At 53.1% G+C, this 23,172-nt stretch overlaps 1 protein-coding gene across 2 annotated transcripts in view; it reads left to right on the top strand.

Moving 5' to 3' along the window:
• Positions 1–8,367: 8,367 nt before the first annotated feature.
• Positions 8,368–23,172, top strand: part of CRX (cone-rod homeobox) — a 37,583-nt gene continuing 22,778 nt past the window's right edge. The window contains exons 1-2 of one of the 2 annotated variants that reach the window (XM_043501089.1): positions 8,368–10,205; positions 12,466–12,565. The gene's annotated coding sequence lies outside the window, so the exon portion shown is untranslated. Of the gene's footprint in view, positions 10,206–12,465; positions 12,566–13,653; positions 14,706–23,172 lie in introns of those variants that run through there. The other variant, XM_043501090.1, reaches the window with a different exon arrangement.

The following is a 23,172-nucleotide window of genomic DNA, read 5'->3' as shown; positions in this document are numbered from 1 at the left end:
GTTTTGGATCGCTGCTGCCATTCAGTGCTCACTTGCTTAATGTCTCGGAAAACTCAACTGCAAAATTACCGTCGTGGGTGGGTCTGTATCTGAAAGCATCATAAGTTGAATAGAAAACATAGCAAGGGTAAAATAATGTACCAGTAAAAAGTTGGAACATCTATAGCTTTATTTAGCATTTGTAAGAGAAGAGATACTTGAAATAGATAATGAGTTTATGACTGGCAGTGTGCCTGGGAGGTAGATCTGTATTACAGTCCCTGGTTTTAAAGAGGGGGCTAGAGAGATGAGTGTCCATGGCAGAGTGAGAGAGAGAACCCAGGAGTCTGGACCTACTGTCTTCTCCCCGGAAGCAGCAAGCCAAGCACAATCCAGGCCTGGATTCTGTTCCTTGGCAAAGTGGATGTAAAATGCTCACATTCTGCTATAAGTGTTTTTCATTCACTTTGCAGTAGGGTAAATAACTGCAAGGTAACATCCATTCAGGCCCAAGATTTCTGCTGCAGGCTCTGACCTGTGTCTTGTACATTTCCAACCTCACTGCTCCCACTTACTCCCTTTCAGCTGGGGCATGGAGGGAACCTTCCATCTCTTGGTACATCTGTCAAATCACCACAGTGCAGGTGCTAAGGGCTCTGAGCAGATTACCCTGCAGTGCTGACTTGATTGCACTTGACAAGTTTACATTAAATGTGGAGACAGTGTGGCAGAGCGAAAGCCCTGTTTTAGCCACCTTAAGTGGGATTACAGTGCTGGTGTGTCAGGACTGCTTTATTTTCTCTGGGATAGCATAGGCAGATGGACCTTTGAGGACATGCAGTCCCCTCTGCTTAAAAAGGACAAGTGGAGTTTGCTGGGGGTGTTTTTTTTTTTTTTTCTTGTTTGCAAAGCTTTTAATATCTCTGTATCTTACAGGGAAGCAATGTGGGCTAGTGGTTAGAGTGGGGGGGGGGCCAGGACTCAGGATGCTAACGGTTCTATTACCTGCTCTGAGGATATTGACTACGGATTAGAGCAGGAGATGGGGAGGCAGGACTCCTGGGTTCTGGTCCCTGCTCTGGGAGGGGCATGGGGGGTACAGGTTGAGCAGGGAACCACAGAGTGGATTTTCTGATTTCTAGTCCTGAGCTGGCCCCTGACTCAGGCTGCGTCCATCAGCAATTTGCATCCCCTCCCTAGGGCCCTTTGTAAGATGAGGATAAAAAGTGCCTCCCCTACAGAGGGGGTTGGCCCGGCTTTGTTGTTAGCAGAGCACTTTGAGCCTGGGTGACAATGCTAATCAACAGCCAGGTATTTATTATTAATAAACAGCCTTGTCAAAAGGAAATGTACAGTGCTGTTGGGAAGTCAGCACTTATCCCTCTGCATCCCAACAGACCATCCATCTAACCAGTTCCTTTCCACTCTGCCTTAGGATCTGTGTTGAGCAGGAGGCCCCTAATAAAGAACATCCTGTTTAGGAGGAGCCGGTGCCTGGTGGGGGGTCAGGACACAAAACCTGATGAACTTCTATGCTTAAAATAGGGCCGCTGCTCTTTGCCACCTCCTCAGCCCCATCTGTGATCATCCAGTGCTGCACAATGTGGTCACTCAAATTTCATAAGAATGGCCATACTGGGTCAGACCAAAGGTCCATCAAGCCCAATATCCTGTCCCCTGCCAGTGGCCAATGGCAGGTGCCCCAAAGGGAATGAACAGACAGGTTATCAAGTGATCTGTGCCTTGTCACCCAGTCCTAGCTTTTGGCAAACAGGCTAGGGACCATTCCTGCCCATCCTGGCTAGTAGGTCCATCAATAGCTATCTTCCATGTATCTATCTAGCTCCCTTTTGAACTCTGCTATAGTGGTGGCAGTGGGAATGGAACCTAGAACCCCCTCCTCCGAAAGCCTAGGCCTGGATCTATAAAAGAAATTCCCATTAGCTGGAAGTTCTGATTCTAGCCATCAGAGGGCAGTAGTACCCACACACCCCAGCAGTGGGCAGTGAATGTCGGGTGATATTTCCCTTCTAAAATACCCAGGGGTTTGCTTACTGTGAACTCCTAAAACACCAGGCAGGATATTTGACTTGTCCCACTGGTATTAGCTTTGTATAATCAGTATCATTCTTGCCAGCCCAGCGAGGACCTAGGGCTTTGTGTGTGCAGTGATCTGCCTTGTCAAATTCAGCTAGGCCACTGATCAGAGTAATGTGTTAAGGCCCAAACAACCCTCCTGGATAAATATTGTTAAAGGAACTAATTATATCCTCCCCTTAAAAGGGGGGGAATGCAGAGCACCAGCCCCCTCATTCCAAACATCTCCCCCTTTGTATGGGATGGGAGAGCACCGGCTGCTCTGATGTGCTTAGGACAGAAGGGGATGAGTTAAGGAGCCAGCTGGCGGCCAGTCAAGGCTGACAGCAGACTCTTGGGAGCTCCTGGGAGAACAGGCCAGGAGACTGGGAACTGAGGGATTCAAGTTCTAATCCTGAGCCCAGACCCTGGCCCACTGGAGCGACCCTGGGATTAGAACCAGGCAAATCGCAGCCTCAGTTCCCTAGTCATTTAGTGTCCCAGAAATATCACCTTCTCCAAGGCATTTCACGGATTATAAAGCCAGACAGCACCACTGTGATGGTTTAGTCTTGCCTCCTGTATACCATTGGTCATAGGCCATCCTGGCATAAATTCCAGTTTCAGGTCCAATAGCTATGATTGGATTGGAGTCTATCTTTTACAAAAACATCCAATCTTGTTTTAAATGTTTCCAGTAATGGGGACTCCACCCGTGACCCGTGCTAGGTTCTTCCAGGCGTTAATCACCCAACTGTTAAAAATTTTGCACCTTAATTCCAGTCTGAATTTGTCTAGCTTCAGTTTCCAGCCACGGGATCTTGCTGGACCTTTGTCTGCTAGATTGCAGACCCTCTGGCATCAAAATGTTCCCTCTTTAGGTACTTATACCCTGGGATCAAGTTACCCCTTCACCTTCTCTTTGATAAATTAAACAGATTGAGCTCCTGGAGTCTATCACTATAAGGCATGCTTTCCACTCCTTTAACAATGCTTGTGTCTCTTCTCTGGCCCCTCCAATGTATCAGCCTCTTTCCTGAATTGTGGGCACCGGAACTGGACACAGGATTCCCACAGCAGTCACACCAGGGCCAAATACAGAGATAAAATAACCTCTCTGCTCCTATTTGAGATTCCCTTGTTCTGTGAGGGGATCACAACCCTCTCCTTACCATGTTGCTACATGTGACGGAAGAGGGATCCTTGTATGTTGAAGAGGGTCATGGCCTGGACAAAGTTGAAAAGCACCAATTCAGATTGCAAGCTCTTTGGGAGCAGGGACTGTCTCTCACTCTGTCTATGCTGCACCTGGAGCAATGGGGCATGGATCTGTCACTTTTAGGTGCTATCATAATTCAGATGCTATTAATTTCTGCATAAGAATTGCAAATTTATGGATGTCGCTTGCATACATTGGGAACAAATTTTGTTTCTCCCCTCCCCCCCCGAAGGAGTTTCAGATTCAAAAATATAAACAACGAATCGTGTGTGTTTGCACTGAGAGAGGATCATTTTGAAGGAGGATAGTTAATTGGTTCTGGAGAAATTGGTAGAAATTTCACTGCTGGCAAATGAAACCAGAGTCCTGAATCTCTGGAACGTAATCTGACAGGCATAATTTCTAGTCTCCTTGTAAAGAGGCTTAGTGACCATTGGAGGGCAGTGGTGTGTTAGCTTAAAAAGTGTATCCTCAATCCTTGGCTCTAAACCGAGCTGTTCACTATCAACAACCATTTGCTGTTGGAACCAGGTTTAAGTCACAAAAGTTTATACTCAAATAAATGTGCTCTAAGGTGCCACAAGTACTCCTTTTCTTTTTGCGGATACAGACTAACATGGCTGCTACTCTGAAATCTGGTGGGAAAGCAACTTTGGAATTTCCCTGGGCTGGAAATTCTTCAAGCAACCAGCCCTAAAGTGGATCCTTTGCCTTCCCTTTCCGGGTGGTGTCTTGAGAATGAACAGGACCTTTGGACTGAATGACTAATGGGAGCTGCTTTGTGTCCTGTTCTATCCAAACATCTTTTTTTAAAAAGAAGGCAAAGTTGGTCAACACCAGCCATGTAGGAGGAAGAGTGATCTGATCTAGTGGTTAGAGCCAGGACTGGGGAAGCCAGGCTCTATTCCCAGCTCTGGGGGTGGGGGTGTGTGGTTTAGTGGCTAGCAAGAGAGAGGGCTCCTGGGACTCCTGATTCTGGGGAAGGAGTGTTATCTAGTGGTTAGAGCAGCACTGGTAGTCAGGACTCCTTGGGGTATTCCTGGCTCCACGTGTGACCTTCATCTCTGTGAGCATCAGTTCTGTTGTCTGTAAAATGGAGATAAATCTATCTATCTAGTGTGTGTGTGTATGTGTGTGTGTATATATATATATATATATATGTATATATGTATATTTTCCTTTCCTCCGTCCTGGCTCTTTTGCCTGTGAGCTCTTCAGGGCAGGGCCTGCCTCTCACTCTTGGATAGAGATGCTAGGTGCTGCCATAACACAGATGAGAGATACACTTGTTTGCAGCAAGCTACACTGGTGGCAAAAAGTTTAGCACAGGCAGGGCTTCGTGTGGGTTAGGAAGCTAACAGGCTGGGAAACATTGGCCTATTCAAGCAGACTTTCTCCCCAGGGACTTTTCATCTTTAATTGGGCTGTGATTTGTTTGTGTTTCTTCCCTCCCCTGCACTCTGCAAATGATTCCCAAGTGGCTGGAGATGCACTGTGCCATTTGAGGTGAGGTTAGAAAGTCAGTCTTTTAATTAGGGCCGCTCTGCCATGTGGCCACTGCTCAGGTCTGGCCTTTGACCCCAGGGCAGGATTTGAATTAATGTCTTAAAGGTTTGGAAATAGCTTCGCGTGGCACAGCTTCCCACTGGGCTTGAAAAAGTACTTCTTGATTTCTTCTGCCCCCTCCCCATCCTTGTCCTCTCTCTGTCAATTAGGACAGATCCAGGCTGTAAATATGCCCAGAGGAAGATGCTACTGACTGTGCAAAAAGAACTAATTTGATTCTATTGCTTGGCTTTAAATTCAGCCTATGCTAGGTGAACACAGAGTCACTCTGTGGCTACACACAGAGGGCGTGCAGCTTGTAAAGAACTGATTGGATGGAATCAGAATGGCTTGGCTGTGTGTCATATCCCCTCTATGGCCAGCAGTTAACGGAAATTCTCCTTTAGCTCAAGAGGCTCGGGCCTGAGCTTTCAAAGTAGAAGCAATGGGGTTCCAGCCCTGTTCTCAGCAGCCAGGGCGTATGCTGATTTGTTACACTGGCACTATGAATCACATCCCCACGCTGAAATGCAGCCACTCCTGGGGTAGGATGCAGCAGTCGCTGGCTAGGACAGGAAGTGAAGGCCACTCTCCAGCTGAGGGCAGAGGAATTTCAAATGCCTCGAGAGGGGGAGTCTGGAGCTAGCACATTTCCTGCAGCATGAGGTTGAGAGGGCCTGGCTTTCTGGAAAATGACACACCAAGCTGCATAGCACCCTCGGGAGTCTGAGCACTGACTGGGAAGGGACAGCACCTCCTGCTGATTCCTCCACCCCACTCCCTGCAGCACAGCGTCCCCCAGCACCACGCTGGGGCCTCGGGTGGTTGGCAGTGACTGCAAGGGAAAAGCACCCCTTATTGAATCCCCCCCCAGCAAGCCCTGCAGCACCCCTGGATTTCCTTTGCACTCTCCTGTCAAAGGGCTGGCCAGACCCTCCCCAAGCTGTACACGCTACAACTAGGGCAGGGGAGTTTCTCGCGTGAGGGGGCTAGTTGACCTGAGCTGCCCAGGGCCCCGTTCATTCCTGCCTGTACATCTGCATGGCAACGCAATCGACAGGAGACCAAATAGAAGCACCACTAGTGAGGTCGGGCCCAGCACTCCGAGGAAGCAGGCGGCGTGTTCCTGAAAAATAATCCTCTTAGCTGGGCAAAGGCTGTCTTTGTTGGGCTTGTGCTCACAGCCTCTGGAGCAAACCCAGAGCCGTGTGCTGGGCTGCAGGCATGGGCCCAGAACCTGGCTCTTACTCCGGGCTGCCTTCTCTCCCAGTACATCCATTCCCCTGTGCCACAAACACCCGGCAGCTTAAGCCTCTGGCCTGCGGCAGGCCTGTCTCCTGTGTCTCTTGGGACCGGCCGGCATCATGTGGCTTTCACACCCCTTCCAAGCAAAGGCTCTGCCAACGGGCTCATTTATATAACGCTGGAAGAGACCCGCTTCTGGATCCTTCTAATGACAGATCCGGCTGGCCGGAAGAGCGAGCAGACTGTGTGTGTGACTGCGGTGGGCAGAGCTGTAGGAGAGAGATCTTGATGGAGCACACCGAGAGGCCGGTGTTAGATAGTGAGATGTCGGTGTTGGCCTGAGAGCAGCCTGCCCACCAGCTGGCATAGCTGAGCTCCAGCTGGCACACACAGCTAGGGCCCGGCTGAAATCAGACCCTCTTGGTTCAGCCCCACTCGTCCCCCCTCCAGGGCAGTGGATAAGGCACCGAGTTGGGCCTCAGGAGATTTGCGTTTGGTTTCTGCCTCTGCTAGCCACCCTGAATGAACTTGGGCAAGTCACTGAACCAGCCTGGACTTCGGGTTCCCCATCTCTACAAGGGGGAAACTCACCCTTTGCCTATTTGCACTGGCAGCTCTTTGGGGCAGGCGGTGTCCCTTGCACTGGGCCTGGGGCGGCGCCCGGCCCCACGGGGCCCTGATCTCGCTCTGGGCTCGGGGCAGCGCCCGGCCCCACGGGGCCCTGATCTCGGTTTGGGCCCCTAGTTGTTGCTGTATTAATGATACACTGGGTAGCAGCCTAGCTGGCTCGCCCTGGCTTGGCAAATCCTTCATTCTCTTGAAGCAGGTGGGACTAAAGGAGCCAAATGTCTGTGCTGTAGCAGAGGAGGCTCAGGAGGTAACTAATAAGGAACAATTCCCAGAATCACTGTGGAAGTGGCATAGGGATCCTGCCTCTCGGGGCTGCCATGGCACTCTGGCATCGCAGCATTGTATTGTTGCAAGGCTGCATGGGAAGGGAGGGTTTACAGAAAAGCTGCCAGGCCAGGGGTCCCTTTGGCTCAGTCCCCATGAGCGTCCAGTGCTCATTCCACCTCCCATCTTCAGGACCTGATCCCCTCGTGATCCAGAACTCCACAGGGCCCCCACAACTGGGGCCTGATTCTGAGGCAACCCTGAGTTCAATTGGAACCAGAGCCAATTAGCGGGGGCCTTGTGCAACTCGCTTTGCTGCAGATATTACGAAAGGGCTTCAACCCACGCCTGCGCTCGTTCGCGGTGTCAGGCAGGCGCACCCCAGCCTCTGAATTTGCAACATGGGATCTTGGCAAATCTGGCCTTTTCTGTCTTTCTAAGCTCCTGCAGCGGTGAGTTCCTCAGGAGAGCGTTTCCTCAAAGGGCATGGGGGGTGGGATCTAAAGGTGACATGGAGCATGAGGATGGTGGCCAACTCGAATGTCTGGGTCCATTGGGAGAAGGCTAGGGGGGCAGGACACAGACACCTGTGTGTGTGTGGGTGTAACTCCAGTGCATGTGGGCTTCCATCACACTGAAAGGATTAGGGCTCACCTAATCCCTGCACCTAAGAAACAAACTAATCATCAAGATTTCAGCACTCTCCACCCAGCTGCTCCCTGGAGGCCTGGGGACAGCCTTGGCCTAGGGGTGGGCAGTGGATGAAGGGAGTTGGAGGTGGGTGAAGATGCCCGCGGTAATGTTCCCCGAGCAGAGAGATGGTGGTGGAGCAGAATTTGGACTTTGGCACCTTTTTCTGCTCCGTCACCCGCACCCTCGCCCGCAGCAGAGAGCAGGATGGATGCGTCCGCTCTGCGTACGTGAGGGCCGCTCTGTCTAGCTGCCGATCGGTCTCAGGGTGTTGGCTGGATAGATGGTGGGGGCTGATCCTGCCCTCCTGGGTTGCCCCCATGTTTTGATTCAGTGAGGTCCGAGCCTGTCACGGCCAGTGACCCCTAACGGCGGCGTCTCCCCGGCCCTGCTGGGAATGGCCAGGAGGGACTGGCCACCTCCCTGAAGGTGCAGCACATTGCCCAGGGCATTAGCAGCCGCTTGGGATTCCTGGGGGGATTTGCCAGCTTGGCTCACAAGGGTCGCTTTGTGTGCTGCACTCATGTTGAAGCACTCTCCTGGCTGCCGGCCCTGGGGCCCCCTGCGAGGGCACCCCGCTGCACCCAGCGGCAGGATCATGCCACTAAAAACCAGACATGGATCGAAGCTTGGAAGTTCAGAGTCCCCCAGGGCTCAGGGTGGGGAGCGATTGGGGGGGCAGGATGAGGATTAAATTGGGGGGGGTGCCAGCTCAAAACAGCGCCCCGGAACCAGGATCATCTCCCTGGCCCTATGGGGTTGTTCCTACTTCCCTAGCAGCGCCTTCTGTCTAGGAACGTAGGAACTACCAGAGTGGATCAGACCCACAGGGCCATCTAGCCCGGTATCCCGTCTCCCGCAGTGCCCAGCTGCAAGAAGCCCTGCACTCGTCTGTGAGGAGAGAAACTGCCCCTAGGGATGGTTGCCTCTTGACCCTGATGGAGGTTTATGGGCCCCCCACTTAGTTCCCATTGCCCGAATTATTCATGCCGTGCTGGCTTGTTCAGGTGGAGCTGGAGTCGTCTGAGCCACCAAACAAAGTACCCAGTGGGGTGCACGAATCCCCATGCTCCAGGGCATAAATCCAGCTTGAGCCATCGGGGGTCAGGAGGGTTCAAGCAGCCGGTGCTGGCCGGAGATGGGAGCCTGTTCTGATCCAGCTTCACAATTGTGGGGCTGCGAAGTAACGGAGCGTGTGAAGCGACGGAAGCTCACTCCTCCGCATTGTGTGTGGGGGGGTTGTGCTGCTCAACACCCCTCTCATGGTTTGATTTGGGGCGGGTGTTTGGGAGATGGAGCCGTTTGATCCATCAGTCCGGTGCCCCATCTCCCCTACATCCTGATGGCTCCGTTCTCCAAGAGCCCAGCGAGCCTGTGGCAGCTCAGCTGCCAACTCCAAGGGGTTGCGGGAGGTCCCCACTGAGGTTTTCCCCTTGTGAGAGGCCCACCCCCTTTATGGTCCTTGTCCTGCCTATCCCCCAGACCCCACAGTCACCCTCCAGCCCCGGGAGCAGCGAGGGGGCTCCCCACCGCGGGCAGACAGGTACCATCCTTCCCCGGCGTGCACAGGCCTGGCCTCAGATGCAGACAGCTGTCCCAGGGAGGATTAGCCTCCCTCACGCTTGATCCCCTCCTGGAGTGGAAATTTCGCTTCCTTTGTTCAGTTCTTTTCCAAATCTCCCAGTCATGCCCGGCAGGCGGGGAAGCATAGTACAGGGGCATCACCAGATCCCTAAGGGCCCGGGAGAACCCCTTTCTCCAGGAGGGCAGTGAAGTCTTGTGGATAAAGCCCAGGACCTAGGATGCCTGGGTCCTATCCCAGCCCCCTTCCCCTTTGTCTGCCTCAGTTTCCCCTCACACCCTTTGTCTGTTTAGCCTTCGTTTGTGCCGTGCCTGGCACAACGGGGCCCTGCTCTGTGGCTGGGGCCTGTGATGGGGTTCTTACCCTACACAGGTGGGGAAAGGGTGAATGTGGGCCAATTAAAACATCTGGCTGCACCTGGAGGCTGATCAGAGATGACGTCCAGCTGGCTCCTGCCAGAGAGACAGGAAGTCCGGAGCAGAAGGGAAAAATTCTGCAGTTCCTGCTCTTGGCAGTAAAGTGGGGAGCCTGGGGGGAAGAGGAAAGCTTCAGGGGGATGAGGAGGAAGGTACAGGACTGGAGCAAGCTCCTGTGGGACCCGGGGGAGCAGGCCAGAGAGGGGAAGCAATGGGGGACCAGGCCTGGAGAAAGGCCAGTGATGGGAAGTGGTCTGATGGATCGGCCTTTGTCTGCTCACGTGAGGCTAGAGGTGGGCGTGAAGCTCCCGATGCAAGGGGATAAGGATGACTTAAAGCCCGGAAGGGAAGGGTGTGAGGCCCCCAGGGCTGGGCGTTTGGGGCCAAAGATCTGATGTAAGGGCCCTGGATTGTCTGTGAGACTTGCTGTTACCCCTGGAAGGAGTGGAACGAAAACGTGACCCGGCCGAGGCATGAAGGACCAACCTGGGACCAAGCGACCATCTGCGGGAGTGCGAGGGAGGAAAGAACAGCTATGCCATGCCCTGCCACACCTTTGGTGAGTCCTCCTTTCTATGGGGTCCCTGCAGCCTACCACAGTGCTCCACATTCTCTCACGGGGGTTGCAAAACTGGTCAGTCAGTGACGATCCACCCTCCGACCTAGCTCCCTTCAGCTCTCTGTGCCTCAGTTTCCCCAAGTGGGGAACTACTCTGGAAGTAACCTGTGCTTAGAGATCCACTACTGGAAAGGGTTGTGCAAGGTTTCAACTAATGTAAATGGCGCATTTCTCTAGTCACTTGTGGTCTTTAAATCCTGAGTTGAGGGTTTCAGTAACTCAGCCAGAGATGAGGGGTTTGTTACAGGAGTGGGGGGCAAGGCTCTGTGGCCTGGGATGTGCGGGGTGGATTGGCCATTTTTTCAGAAGAGTGTCAGTATATCAAGATTGGGTATCTTTCTAAAGGAAACACAAGACTAGAGCGTCCCACCCCAGTTTACACCTCCTGTTGTTAGTCCCAGAGGGCAGAGCAGAGAATGGAACCCAGCCCCCCTGGCTCTAATCACCAAACCACACTCCCCTCCCAGAGCGGGGCACAGAACCCAGGAGTCCTGCCTCCCAGTGACTAGGCTAGACTCCTGTCTGCTCACCAGCCCCTCACCCGAATGAACTCCGTCTCAGCCCAAAAAGTGCAAAGAACAAACCCCAGTCCCAGAGCAAAGAGGCTGGTTAGAGAAGGCCCCTGCCCAGCTCCTGGCTGGCTTCATGCTGGGTCTGTGCAGCGTCTTGCGCAGTGGGAGCCTGGTCCAGGAGTGGGGGGCTCCAGCCGCGCTCCAGTCCTGGCTCAGGCGCCAAGACACTTCCCACTACTCTGCAGGAAAACAATTCCTGTAGCTTCCCTCCCGCTCCTGCCCTTCTTCCTGCCTCCCAGCTTCCGCCCCTGCTCCCTGTAATCACAGTCCCAGCTCTGACAGCATCGGGGGAGCAGGGCCTGCAATGCTGGCTTGCTGCGTAGATGGGGCACTACTTAATTCGACAGCCTCTCCAGGCCATGGGCAAATTAGGGGCCTGCCCCCATGCCTCTTCTTGCTGGTTCTCCCCTTCTGTCCACTAGAGGACGGTAGACACAGCACTACTCCTGCTCACATTTGATGTGGTTGTGGGGTGTTGCTGAGTGCCACAAAATCAGCCTTTGGCTTGGAAGGGATCTAGAGGGGGTCACAGCCCAGGGTGTGAAACGCACGCCGGTTTTGCATGCCTATGCACGAGTGTCTGCGTTGGTGCAACTATTGGCAGGACTTGCATGTCCAGAATCATGCATGTCAGTTCGGTCACACAAACATAAGCTCCTGCACAACCTTTCACACACGCTAGATCACACAGTCATTTGCACACACATCCAATCACACGTGCAGACACAAGCACAAGCAGAATTGTGCCCTCACAGCTGGTCCCACAGCGGCAGTCCTTGGGCACGCCCAGAGCTATGCGTGTCTCAGAAACCTAAATACTCCTGAGAACGTAATAAGGGTGTTAAAAGCAGGGTAGACGGCTGGTTGCAGCTTTGGGGGCCTTTGTCCCATTCACAAGGGTACCAGCGTTCTGAAATACAGCCTTGTTGTCAATCCAAGCGGGAATTTTCTGATAAAAGTTTTGTTTTCGGTTTTTTTGGTCGGGAAATGAAACCGCTTTGGAAAGGTCAAAACAGGCCAGGTTGATGTTTTTGGAACAAAATATCGATCAAAATGACTTTTCTTTAGGAAACTGGAGTTCTTTTATACTGAACAGTTTTTTAAAAAATTAAAGGTTGCAATTGAAATGAAATGTCTCAGTTGAATTTTTTCCCCATGGATTATCAATTTGTGAAAATTTTTTAGAGTTTTTGTTTTTCCTAGTTCTGTGTGGGACAAAATCCCCCAAATCTTGCAAGACAGGAAACCGGCATCCAACCCGCTCTGACTTATTGCAGTGGTCTGGCTTGGTGAATTTGATGTTTCCCTCTAGCACTGGATAAAGGAGCTACTCCAGATTCTAGCGGCAGACACAAAAAAGCTTAGTGCGTTTGGACACTGGAGCTGGGTGCTCCTCCCAGCACCCCAGGGTCTGAGTGATGTAAGCTGGTTTGTTCTTCCATGGGGGAGAACATTGCAAATTTTCAAAATCACGGGTCAAGGCCTCCCAAAAATCTCAAGGTTGGTGTCAAAATTGTGAGACTTTTTTAAGGGCACCTTTTGGTTTGTTCTTTGCGATTCTGGTTCCCTGCTTTTTCTCTGCAGTCGCACAGGCGAGACACATTTTTATTTATTTTATTTGTTAACAGATGCAGAGATTCCCAGATGGTCCCATGATTCCAGGAACTGGGGCTTGGAGAAAAAAAAGCTCTCTCACTTACCCCAGCTGCCCCGGGGACAGTGCCTCAGGTATGTCCATGCTCCAGTATTGTGCTCAGGAACACCCTGACTTCCATCATGGCAGCTCAGAGAGCAGGGAAGGGCATGTGGGACTGAGTGGGGAGGGCTTGGGGCTGCAGGCACCGGGGATATCATTGACCCACTGCCACAGCTTTGCTTCCCTGGGGCGATTCAGATCTCACTGCCTGTGGCAAGTCACATGAAAGCTGGGGACGAACGATGGATGGTGCAAACATCTTCCAGAGATGAGGCGAATCCTGAATCTCTTTACTTTACTTCCACCTTTTCATGTTCTCTGTATGTATAAATATCTTCTTACTACATGTTCCATTCCATGCATCCGATGAAATGGGCTGTAGCCCATGAAAGCTTATGCTGAAATAAATTTTTTAGTCTTTAAGGTGCCACAAGTCCTCCTGTACTTTTTGCTGATACAGACTAACACAGCTGCTACTCTGAAACCTGTCTTTAGGAAACATCGCACAGCCTTCCTCACTGAGAGCACCTTTCCACCGTCAGCGGCACTCACGACCCCAACACCATGTCCCTCCCACACTACCCTTCCCCCCCCAAAAGCCCCTACCCCAAGCTGAGTTCTGACCCCTAAAGGGAGATGAGCCAGAGCCCCCATGCAATTTGCTAGGGACTTTGCTATTGCTATTTATTGTACACGGAAGATGCCCAGATCCTACGGTGGTGGGAAGTCGTATAAAGGTAGGGAATGATCCAGTGGATCGCTGTAGCAACTGAGTCAAGATGCATGGGCATCCGGAGGAGAAACTGAGGCCCAGAGAGAGATGTAGTGACTGGCACAGGGAAATGAGCAGAGATCTCCAGCATCCTACTCCAGTGCTTCGGCCTCTTGTTGACTGTTCTGCTGGGGCCCAGTGGGAGGTCTCTTGAAGAGGGAAAAATGTGTTGCTCTTAAAATGTCAATTTCATCTGCTGTCGGAGGTGGCGGGGGGGGGAGCTGCCATAAACCCCACCCCCGGCCAGGCTCTAAACACCAAGTTGTCCCGCCTGTCTCCATCCGATGCTTCCAGCCACAACACGACCGGAGCGAGTCCTAACCGTCCCCAGCTGGGCGACGAGCACAGGGTGGATCCAGCGCTTGTAGGAACACGCCGGCGGCTCGGTTTGTAAAAAAAAAAAAAAAAAAAGCAGGTGGGGAATAAAATGGAGACCAAGGGTTGGACCGGGATGCTTGCCTAAGAGCAGCTGCAGGGGAAACAGGTCGTCGGCGGGGTGTTACCGTGCCATCGCTGCTCATGGTTGGTAGCTTGTCTTATTGAGGCAGATTTGGGGTGTGTGCATGGGGGCTGACTCTCCCAGGATTGGGGCAAGAGTCTAGGGTGGCAATGAACCCCCGATGTGATGAGAGATCGTTAATAATGGGGTCTGTTCCAAATTGTTGCCAAAGCAGCACCAGAGCCATCTGCAGATGCAAATGCAGATTAGCAATGAGGTGCAGTTGTTTAGTTTGTTTTGCTTTGGTTTTGGAGTGGGCGTAACCACCGGAAGACGGGACCAAGGGACGGGGTGGCTTGGCCATCATTTGTGGGGGGCTGTAAATCAAGACTGGGTGTCTTTCTAAAGGAAACACGACAGTCCCTTCAGGATTTAAACCTTCTGCATGAAGGGAAGGTGCCAGGACTTAGCTAACCCTCCGAGTGGGTTGGAGGGGAGGGCCGGACTGGAGGATAACAGAGTTTCATCCAAATGGTTTTTCCATGAAAAATGCCGAAAGGTTTGGGGAAAAACACGTCAATTTTGAAATTTCATTTTGAAACCTCCCCCTCCTCCCTTTCCCGAAAGGCAGCGGTTAGGTTGGGCCAGAACACCCAGCGCTGACACTTTCGGCGCAGGACAGTTTGATGCAGAGATTCACTGGTTTTGTATTTTAAAAAATAAAAGGTCAAAATCTGAACAGAACATTTTTGTTCAACCTGAAACGGTTTGGTTTTTTTCCCACCCTCCGAATTTTGTTTCATGGGACATTTCTAATTGGTATTTGTTTGTTTGTTGCTTGTTTTTCCTTCTGTTTCGGTATAGGAAAAGGTTTGCAATGGCAGAATTTGACACGAAACAGAATCTGTGTTCTCGCCCGTGGCTCTGATGGTCGAGCGGATCCCCTTGCCCCGGGAGGCAGGTAACCAAAGCGAAACAGGCCAGAGGCCCATCCTAGCCAGTCTCTCTGCCATGGATTAATATCATCTGGCTGTGAATTGAGTTGGCGGGGGTAGGGTGACCAGACAGCAAATGTGACAAATCAGGACAGGGGGTGGGGAGTAATAGGAACCTATATAAAAAAAAGACCCAAAAATCGGGACTGTCCCTATAAAATCGGGACATCTGGTCACCCTAGGCGGGGGGAAGGCACCTTAGCAAGGGGTGCTGCGAGGAGCAGGCGAAATTGATGCAGCCCCATGCCCCAACGTCACCCAGAATGCATGGAAAAGGGGAAGGCACTGACTCCTGGGACTTTAACCCCTGGCTGGGGGCCACCCTCCCAGCACCAGGGGAGGGCGCTGCAGAATCGGGCCCTGGGGCCATACATGGGATGGGGCTGCTAAGATCTGTTTGCACTAGGTGACTAACCCTGGGGGCGAAGCTGGGCTGCACCCCTGACTGCGCCCTGAGCCCCCAGGGCGAAGGAGGGTGATTCCAACCCGCTCAGGAGAGGGTGGCAGGGAAAACCCAACACCGCCCATCCCGCCCTGTTGCTGCAGGAGTTGGCAGGCATGCAGCGTGGATGGGAGATGAGTTAAAGCAGCAATAACATTAATAGTGGGTTTTACCGCAGTCTCGCTGGGAGACAAAGGAACAAAGCACCCTCCCGTCCCGTGAAGCAGCAGCCCAGACCAGCTGTAAAAGCAGCAGTCCCAGGCATGCCACCCTGTGCCCCACAGCCAGGGTTCGGGGGGGGGCTTCTGGGCTGGCACCCAGCCTGGGAGAGCCCTGGGGTCATTTCAGCACTCGGATGTCTGCCTTGTGCTGGACGCCGCCGTGACAGCTCATCATAGTCATGCCAAGCTCTCGCCAGTGGGAGATCTCAAAGGGCTGCACGACGGCGTGCTCATTCTCCCCATTTCACAGATGGGGAAACTGAGGCACGGAGGGGCAAGTGACTTGCCCAAGGTTACCCAAAAGCAGAACCGGGAATAGAGCCCAGGGGTCCTGAGGCCCAAGCTGGTGCATTAGCCACTAGGCAACGCTGTCTGTAACAGGGGGTAAGTTTAGGGATAAAGGGCTAGATGGATAAGGAAGGCACTGAGCTGGGCCTCAGGAAATCTAGGCCCTAGTCCCGGCTCCCTAAATGAGTCACGTCATTGTGCCATGCCTCAGTTTCCCCATCGTATGTGAGCTGAAAGGCCCCATTCAAACAGGTTTTTTGGGAGGGCAAGAGGGTGGGTTTCTCTGCTTAATAACTAAAAAGACTTTAAAAGCCAAGTTCACTGTAGGTTTGTAGCTCTGTCCAACATGTTATCATTACCAACCGAGAGCAGGGCCTCCATCGTGCCGGATACCATATGGACAGTGGAAGAAGACCAGGAGAGTGGGGAGGGGGGCGTAACCCAGCTCCATTCTGCAGGGAGCTCTGTCCTGGGTGCTGGCTGGGCCACACGTGAGCCTTCTGCAGCCTTGGCTATCAGGGTCTTGGCTTTTAGTTCAGGCCAGAGAGACTTATGTTTTAAGATCCAGAGAGCCCATGTTTGATCTCCCCTGCCCACTGCCAAAGGGGTCAGGGTCTCAGAGAGACCCACTCGGCTCCCCTCCCACAGCCAGGAACAACCCAGAAATCCTGATGCCCTGCGGTAACTGCTAGACCCCACTCCCCCCCCAGAGTTGTGGAGAGAATCCTGGCTCCCAGGGATGCACAAGGAGACACTAATGTTCAGGTCCTTCCTTGAAGAAGCCGCCTGCCTGGTGATAGCTGCTGGGCCAGTGGCTAGCACCAGTGCTTCCCTGTGCAGCCATGGCACAGCTGGCCCCAGGCCATTGTGTCCCCCCCACCTAATTAGGGAAGCCATCAGCAGGCCCATTGTGTGGGGATGAGGGTCACTGATAAGGAAACTCTGCCCATTGTCTGCTAATGAACCACTCTAATGAAATCAACAGCCCCTCCCCACAAGGATAATTACCCCACCCCAGCCACTGTCTGCTTCCCTGCCTGCCCCACACAGCCCGCCTCCCCGCGGTTATTGTGTTACAGAATCTAACCTCCGCTCCCTTCTGTGTCCGTTGATGATACGGTGCTTCTAGGCCAAGGGTCTTTCCTCCTGTACTTTACAGAGTGTGGGGGCGTTGCCTGCCTGAGATACAGCCACCTCTGGGGTGGGGCTGTTTCAATGCATTCTAACAGCAACGTTGCCAGTAAATCTCTTTCCTGTTCCATGCCTCAGTTTCCCCATCTGTCGGGTACTGACCTGCCTTTGCGAAGTGCTTTGAGATCTAGGGCTAGGGTGGGTCTAGGCTTGGCTGTGTGGAGTCCACCCAGTCTACAGCCTAGACCCAGCAGACCCCCCACCTCCCAGGGGCTGCCAGATTAGCAAATCTGAGGGGAAAGGCATGGACATGGCTGGACAAACCCCCCTATGACCCTCCAGGGTAACGACGGGGGTGGGCAAACACGTGCCAGGCGGAATGATTTGCTGGCTGCATGGCCATCCTCTGCCTTGGGCCTATGCTTGGGAGCAGGCGAAGCCCGGAGGCTAGGGCAATGGGCCCTCTGGAAGCATCCGCCAGGGCTAGGTCATGAGAGTAGCAGGTGCATGGGGTGTGGGGGGTGGGGATGGGGTACCAAGTCTGATGGGGGAATGTGTTTAATGGGTGTGTATAGTGTAGGGTGTGGGCATAGGGTGTGTACAGTGTAGGTGGGTTGGTGTGTGTATGTGCTGTGTGCAAATCGTGTGTAGTGTCTGTGTGTACGGTGAGTGATTTGTGCACATGGTCTGTACAGTGTGTGCGCACGATGAGAGGTGTGGGTGTACAGTGTGTGTGTGTACAGAGGGTGTGTAGGGGGCTGTGTGCATGGTAAGGTTATGTGTTTGTGTACAGTGTGTGTGTGTGCAGTGACGTCGGGTGTGTGTGCACGTGTGGTGAGGTGGGGTGTGGGTGTGGTGAGGAGTGTGTGTGTACAGTGTGAATGCATGTAGTGAGGAGGTGGTGTGTGGTGTACAGAGGGTGCATAGCGGGCTGTGTGTGTGATGAGGTGGTGTGTGTGGTGAGGTGGTGTGTGTGTTGTGCACAGAGGGTGCGTAGAGGGCTGTGTGTGTCGGGAGGTGGTGTGTGTGTTGTGTACAGAGGGTGTATAGGAGGCTGTGCGTGTGGTGAGTGGTGTGTGTGTGTGGTGTACAAAGTGTGCATAGGGGGCTGTGTGTGTGATGAGGTGGTGTGTGTGGTAAGGTGGTGTGTATGTTGTGTACAGAGGTTGTATAGGGGGCTGTGCGTGTGGTGAGGTGTGTGTGTGTGTGTGTGTACAGCATGAATGCATGTAGTGAGGTGGTATGTATGTGTGGTGTACAGAGGGTGCATAGAAAGAAAAGGAGTACTTGTGGCACCTTAGAGACTAACAAATTTATTAGAGCATACCTGTCAGAGGGTGCATAGGGCGCTGTGTGTGCGAGGAGGTGGTGTGTGTGTTGTGTACAGAGGGTATATAGGAGGCTGTGCATGTGGTGAGGTGTGTGTGTGTGTGTTGTGTACAGAGGGTACATAAGGGACTGTGGTGTCAGCTGTGCAGATACTCGGGGTGCGTGCTCATCCTCCCCGCCCCAGTTCCCGTGCGGAGGGTCCTGGCCTGGCCATTAGGGGCCTCGTCGCCACAGGAGTGGAGGGGACACACACACACCAGCGCGTGTCATTAGTGAGTGGGTTTGCATAAGGCCCAGCGTCATGTGAGGGCTCCCCCCCCCCCGTGCCCTCCCACCTGACATAACCCAGAGATTTACAGACTCCCCCCCCCCCGCCCCAACCTGGGAAGCTTTATTATATTATTATTGTTAAATCGCCTCCTTTGTTCTCTGTCCCCCTTCCCGGGGGCTGGCCACATGATGGGCACATGGCCTGGCGGGGCGAAGCTTTTCCAGGATTAGTGCATTCCCAGAGCCAGGGGCTGCCCCCTGCCCTGCCGGCAATGCCCCACGGGGCTGGGGGAACAAGCCTTCGGCTCAGCTTCCCTGCTTTGCCTTGGGCCTGGTATCACGGACGGGCCCCCTCCCGTGGGCATCAGCAGGCACCAGCCCCAGCCTGCCATGGAGCTGAGCTCCCCCCTCAGCCCTCCCAGTCCCGGGGCAGCCTGTTCCTGTCTGGGGGCCTTGTGTGCCCTGTGAAGCCTGGGCTGGGGGCGGGGAAAGTGTTAATTGGCTGGGGGCGGGGAATGTGGAATTAGCCCCCTGAGTGTTGATTCGAGTCAATTAGCAGGGAGGAGCCGGGTGACAATAGCAGCTTGTTTGGAGAGGCCACCCTGGAGCAGGGAGCCCATTAAGGGAGACAGGGAGGGAGGTGGGGGGCCCCCGGGCATGATTAGAGCTTGATGATGATGGGCCAGGTTGGGGGAGGTTTTACTTAGCCAGATTCAAAGCTCAGAGCTAGGGGTGGGCTTCCAGTTATTGTTTATTAGGTGGTTTACGGTAGTTCGTACACGTCCCAGTCAGGGGCTGGGGTCCCATGGTGCTAGGCTCTGTACATTTTTATTGCTATTAGATATATTACGGTAGCACCTAGGGGCAACAGGCAGGGACCAGGGCCCCATTGTGGTAGAGGCTATACGTTATTAGGTATATTACGGTAGCGCCTACAAGCCCCAGTCAGGGACTCCATGGCGCTAGGTACTGTGCATTATTAGGTGTATTATGGTAGTGCCTACATGCCCCAGTCAGGGGCCGAGGCCCCTCGGCGCTAGGTGCTGTGCATTATCAGGTGTATTACTGACAGACCCTTGTGCTGGTGGCACCATGACCCTGTCCAACGCCCGCTCGTTTGTCTCATTGTGCTGAACGATCTCAGCCCACCATGTCGGACGGCACAAAGAGACTGTGAGGAAGGGGCTGCGGCGCTAATCTGGCAACTTGGGAGACCTGGTTCTGATTCCCTGCTGTGCCACTGACTGCCTGTTGGACCATGGGCAAGTCAGTTAACCGCTCCGTGCCTCAGTTCCCCCATCTACACAAGGGGGATCACAGCCCTGCCCTGCCTGTCCCTGAGGATAAATACATTTGCAGATTGAGAGGCGCTCAGACACTGCAGTGATAGGGCCATGGAGAGCTGCCAGTGCTAAGCCTCCCAATCAAAGGATTCAGAGTAGCAGCTGTGTTAGTCTGTATTCGCAAAAAGAACAGGAGGACTTGTGGCATCTTAGAGACTAACACATTTATTTGAGTATAAGCTTTCGTGAGCTACAGCTCACTTCATCGGACGCTCAATATATTTATGCTCAAATAAATTTGTTAGTCTCTAAGGTGCCACAAGTCCTCCTTTTCTTTTTGTCAATCAAAGGAGCTTTTCTTAAAGCCTCAGCACCTGGAGTCATGTGAATCTTAACTTCTAGTTAAAAAAATACATTGCTACTCTCATGGTCACAGAGAGAACCTTAAAGGCTCCAGACTCAGGCAGCAAATAAAAATAACCCTAAAATGTATTTTTAGAGCCAAATCTCATGTTTTTTTGCCAAATCTAAGAGGTTTTACACCAATCTTGTGATTTTTTGGGGGACCAAATCTCATAATTTTAGCAGGACCCGATTCCTGCTTCGCTAGTGTTGCTAACACACTCTGGTTCCAAAATGGCCACACCTGGGCCTAGCTCCCAGCCTGCTTTGTGTAAGACTAGATACTTCCCAAGGATGCTTAGTAGGGAAAACAACCGAACACAGGCTAGTTCCAGGTGGTATCTTTAAGACCTGAACCAGGGCCCTGCCCTGTGCCAGGCGGCGTTTTAAACATCCGGGTTCGGTCAATTTCCCCTGTTTTCTTTTCAATTTCCTCTAAGCCAGTTGGACAAATTAAATTGTAAGTGTCTAATTGCAGAGGGTCGCTCCATGCGTTGTGCCTTTGCTGGGAGGGATTGGCATGGGGATTAAGGACGCTGGCAATCCATTTTCATCAGCGTTTAATACCTTTGGACGTGCTGTTTTAGGGACTGGCTTGCCAGTCACCACTGCCACTCTGCGCAGTAATTGCAATTTCTGTTTGGGGTCAAAACTACCGTAATGTCAGGCTGAAGTGTCCCCAACCCCCACCCCAGATTTATTCTGCGGCGGAGCCATGTCGCTGCGTTTCTTCGCTAGAGGGTCTTTGGTCTCCGGGGGTACATTTTGTCAGGAAGAAAAGAGGCAGATCTCTAGGACTAACTCCACTGCCTGGGGCAAAGGGTGAGATATGGGGCCAAATCTTGTAGCTGGGGGTAGAATTTAAGAAACTCAGTGGGATTATTCGAACCATGCTGGAGTTTGGCCTGACCGCTGAGGGTAACCAAGCCACTGCTCCTGCCAAAAGTTCCCACCAAGTCTTTGATGGCCGCAAGTGGCCCTAGTCTGGCCTCATCTGCAAAAAGCAGCGTGGGCAGCAGTGACCCTCCTAGCCCAGCCCCCTGCCCTGCCCCCTGCAGCGCAGCGCCCCCTGCTGAGTCCCCACCCCGCTCCCTGCAACACAGCGCTTCCTAGTGCCACGCTGGGGCCAGCACTGAGAGCGAGCGGAGAGCACCCCCGGCTGAGCCCCCCCACCCCACTCCCTGCAGCACCCCCTAGCACGGTACATGGGGAGCACCGATTCTCAGTGCAAATTCTTCCAGGCCGATTTCCTGTTCCCTTTCCTCCGACGCCCCCTTTGCCCGCTTTTAAATGAGACTCTGGGCGATGCCAGATTTGGGCCGGAGGCCCAGGGGCAAGAGACGATGCGTAATCAGTAATTCTAATTACTGATCCACAAAGCCACTTCAAAGGGGCCTCTTCCCATCCAATGGGGGTTAGCCCAGCCCAGCCGCGTCCACTTGGCGTGCGGCGTATATAACCCAGCCGCTGCTCGGCCCTATGGTACGGCACGTAATCTCCTCCCTGCTTCTATTCCAAGACTGGGGATTTTCAATTAAGAATACTTACGGCCTTCCTCTCCTCTTGCTGCTATTTCCCTAATGAGCAATGGCTGGTAACAAATTAATAGCCCTGACAGTGTGACCCTAATCCTCCTGTGTATTATAATTAAGAGAGGGAAGGCCTTGCTTCGTTCCAGCCTGCTGTGTGTAATTAATCAACCCGTGGCCGGGGCAAGGCTGGGGATTAACAAAACCCTTTAGTTTAACTTTTCTCTTTCTGGACTCATTACTGTAGCCCTCCCTCCCCGATCCTGGGGGAATTATTAAATACAGCCCTGGGCCTGGCCCCGCTTTGCCGGCCCGGCTGCCTTTCTGTGAGGTGGCAAATCCCATTGCTTTGTTTTGGCTTGGTTGGGAATTAATGGTAATTAAAAGTGCATTGTTGTCCCAGCTTCCCGGATTGATGACAATGGAATATTCCTTTCCCCTGGCCTCATTTTAAGTGCATTAGCTAAAGGGGATAGGCGAGCTAGAGTCCAATTAAACAATGGGCTTGGAGCAGACAGGGAGCTAGGAGTTAAAAAGGAGGTGGGTGGTGAGGGCAGGACTCCTGGGTTCTGGCTCCGGGTGGGGAGTGGGGTCGAGTGAGTTATGACAAAGGGGACTGGGAGCCAGGACTCCTGGGTTCTATCCTCGGCTCTGGGAGGGGAGTGGGGTCTATTGGTTAGATCAGGGGGCTGGGAGCCAGGACTCCTGGATTCTATCCATGGCTCTGGGAGGGGAGTGGGGTCTAGTGGTAGAGTTGGGAGCCAGGACTCTTGGGTTCATGCTGCGGGCAGGGACGAGGCTTCACCGTTTGTGAAAAGGCTTCCGTGGGGTGGTATTTGGGAGGCGGGGGGGGAGTCATCCCTTCTCTGCCACCGCACCCCAGATCTGAAGCAGATGGAATGAGCCTTCTAATTACTGATTGCAGAGTATTGGGTGGGGCCATGAACCCCCACAACCAAATGCCCCCAAATTGTCACCCCACACCTTGCCCAGGGCACCAAAGCCCCATGCTGAATCTCAAGCCAAGCGCCTGGAGGGAAGGGAGAGAATCCAGCCTGGGTGTTGATATCATCCCTACAGCTGGGGTCAGGGCCTGCGCAGCACCCAGCCTGACCGGAGCCCTGATCATTTCGAGCCTAGATTTCAGAGTAGCAGCCGTGTTAGTCTGTATTCGCAAAAAGAAAAGGAGTACTTGTGGCACCTTAGAGACTAACAAATTTATTAGAGCATAAGCTTTCGTGAGCTACAGCTCACTTCATCGGATGCAGGTTCTATTGTGGGGGTCTGTAGTGATCTAGTCCCAGTTTTCCCTCTGGGGCAGGCTCGGCAGTTATAGGGGTCACTCCCTGTGGCAGGGCCGTGTGGCGTGACTAGCCAGGGGCCGGGAGAGGGGGGCTGGGGATGAACGGAGATGGGGAAGTGAGCTACTCCCAGATGAAGAACCCAGCCTCGCTGGGGGTCTGGAGCCCTGGGAGCCCCTTGCTTCAAGAAACAAGACATGGGGGGTTCTGAAGAGAGATAGGGGTGCAGAGCTACTG

Source organism: Dermochelys coriacea, chromosome 23 (genome assembly GCF_009764565.3).
Source record: "Dermochelys coriacea isolate rDerCor1 chromosome 23, rDerCor1.pri.v4, whole genome shotgun sequence".
NCBI classification, from domain to species: domain Eukaryota; kingdom Metazoa; phylum Chordata; order Testudines; family Dermochelyidae; genus Dermochelys; species Dermochelys coriacea.
This window is presented reverse-complemented; position numbering and strand designations above follow the sequence as displayed.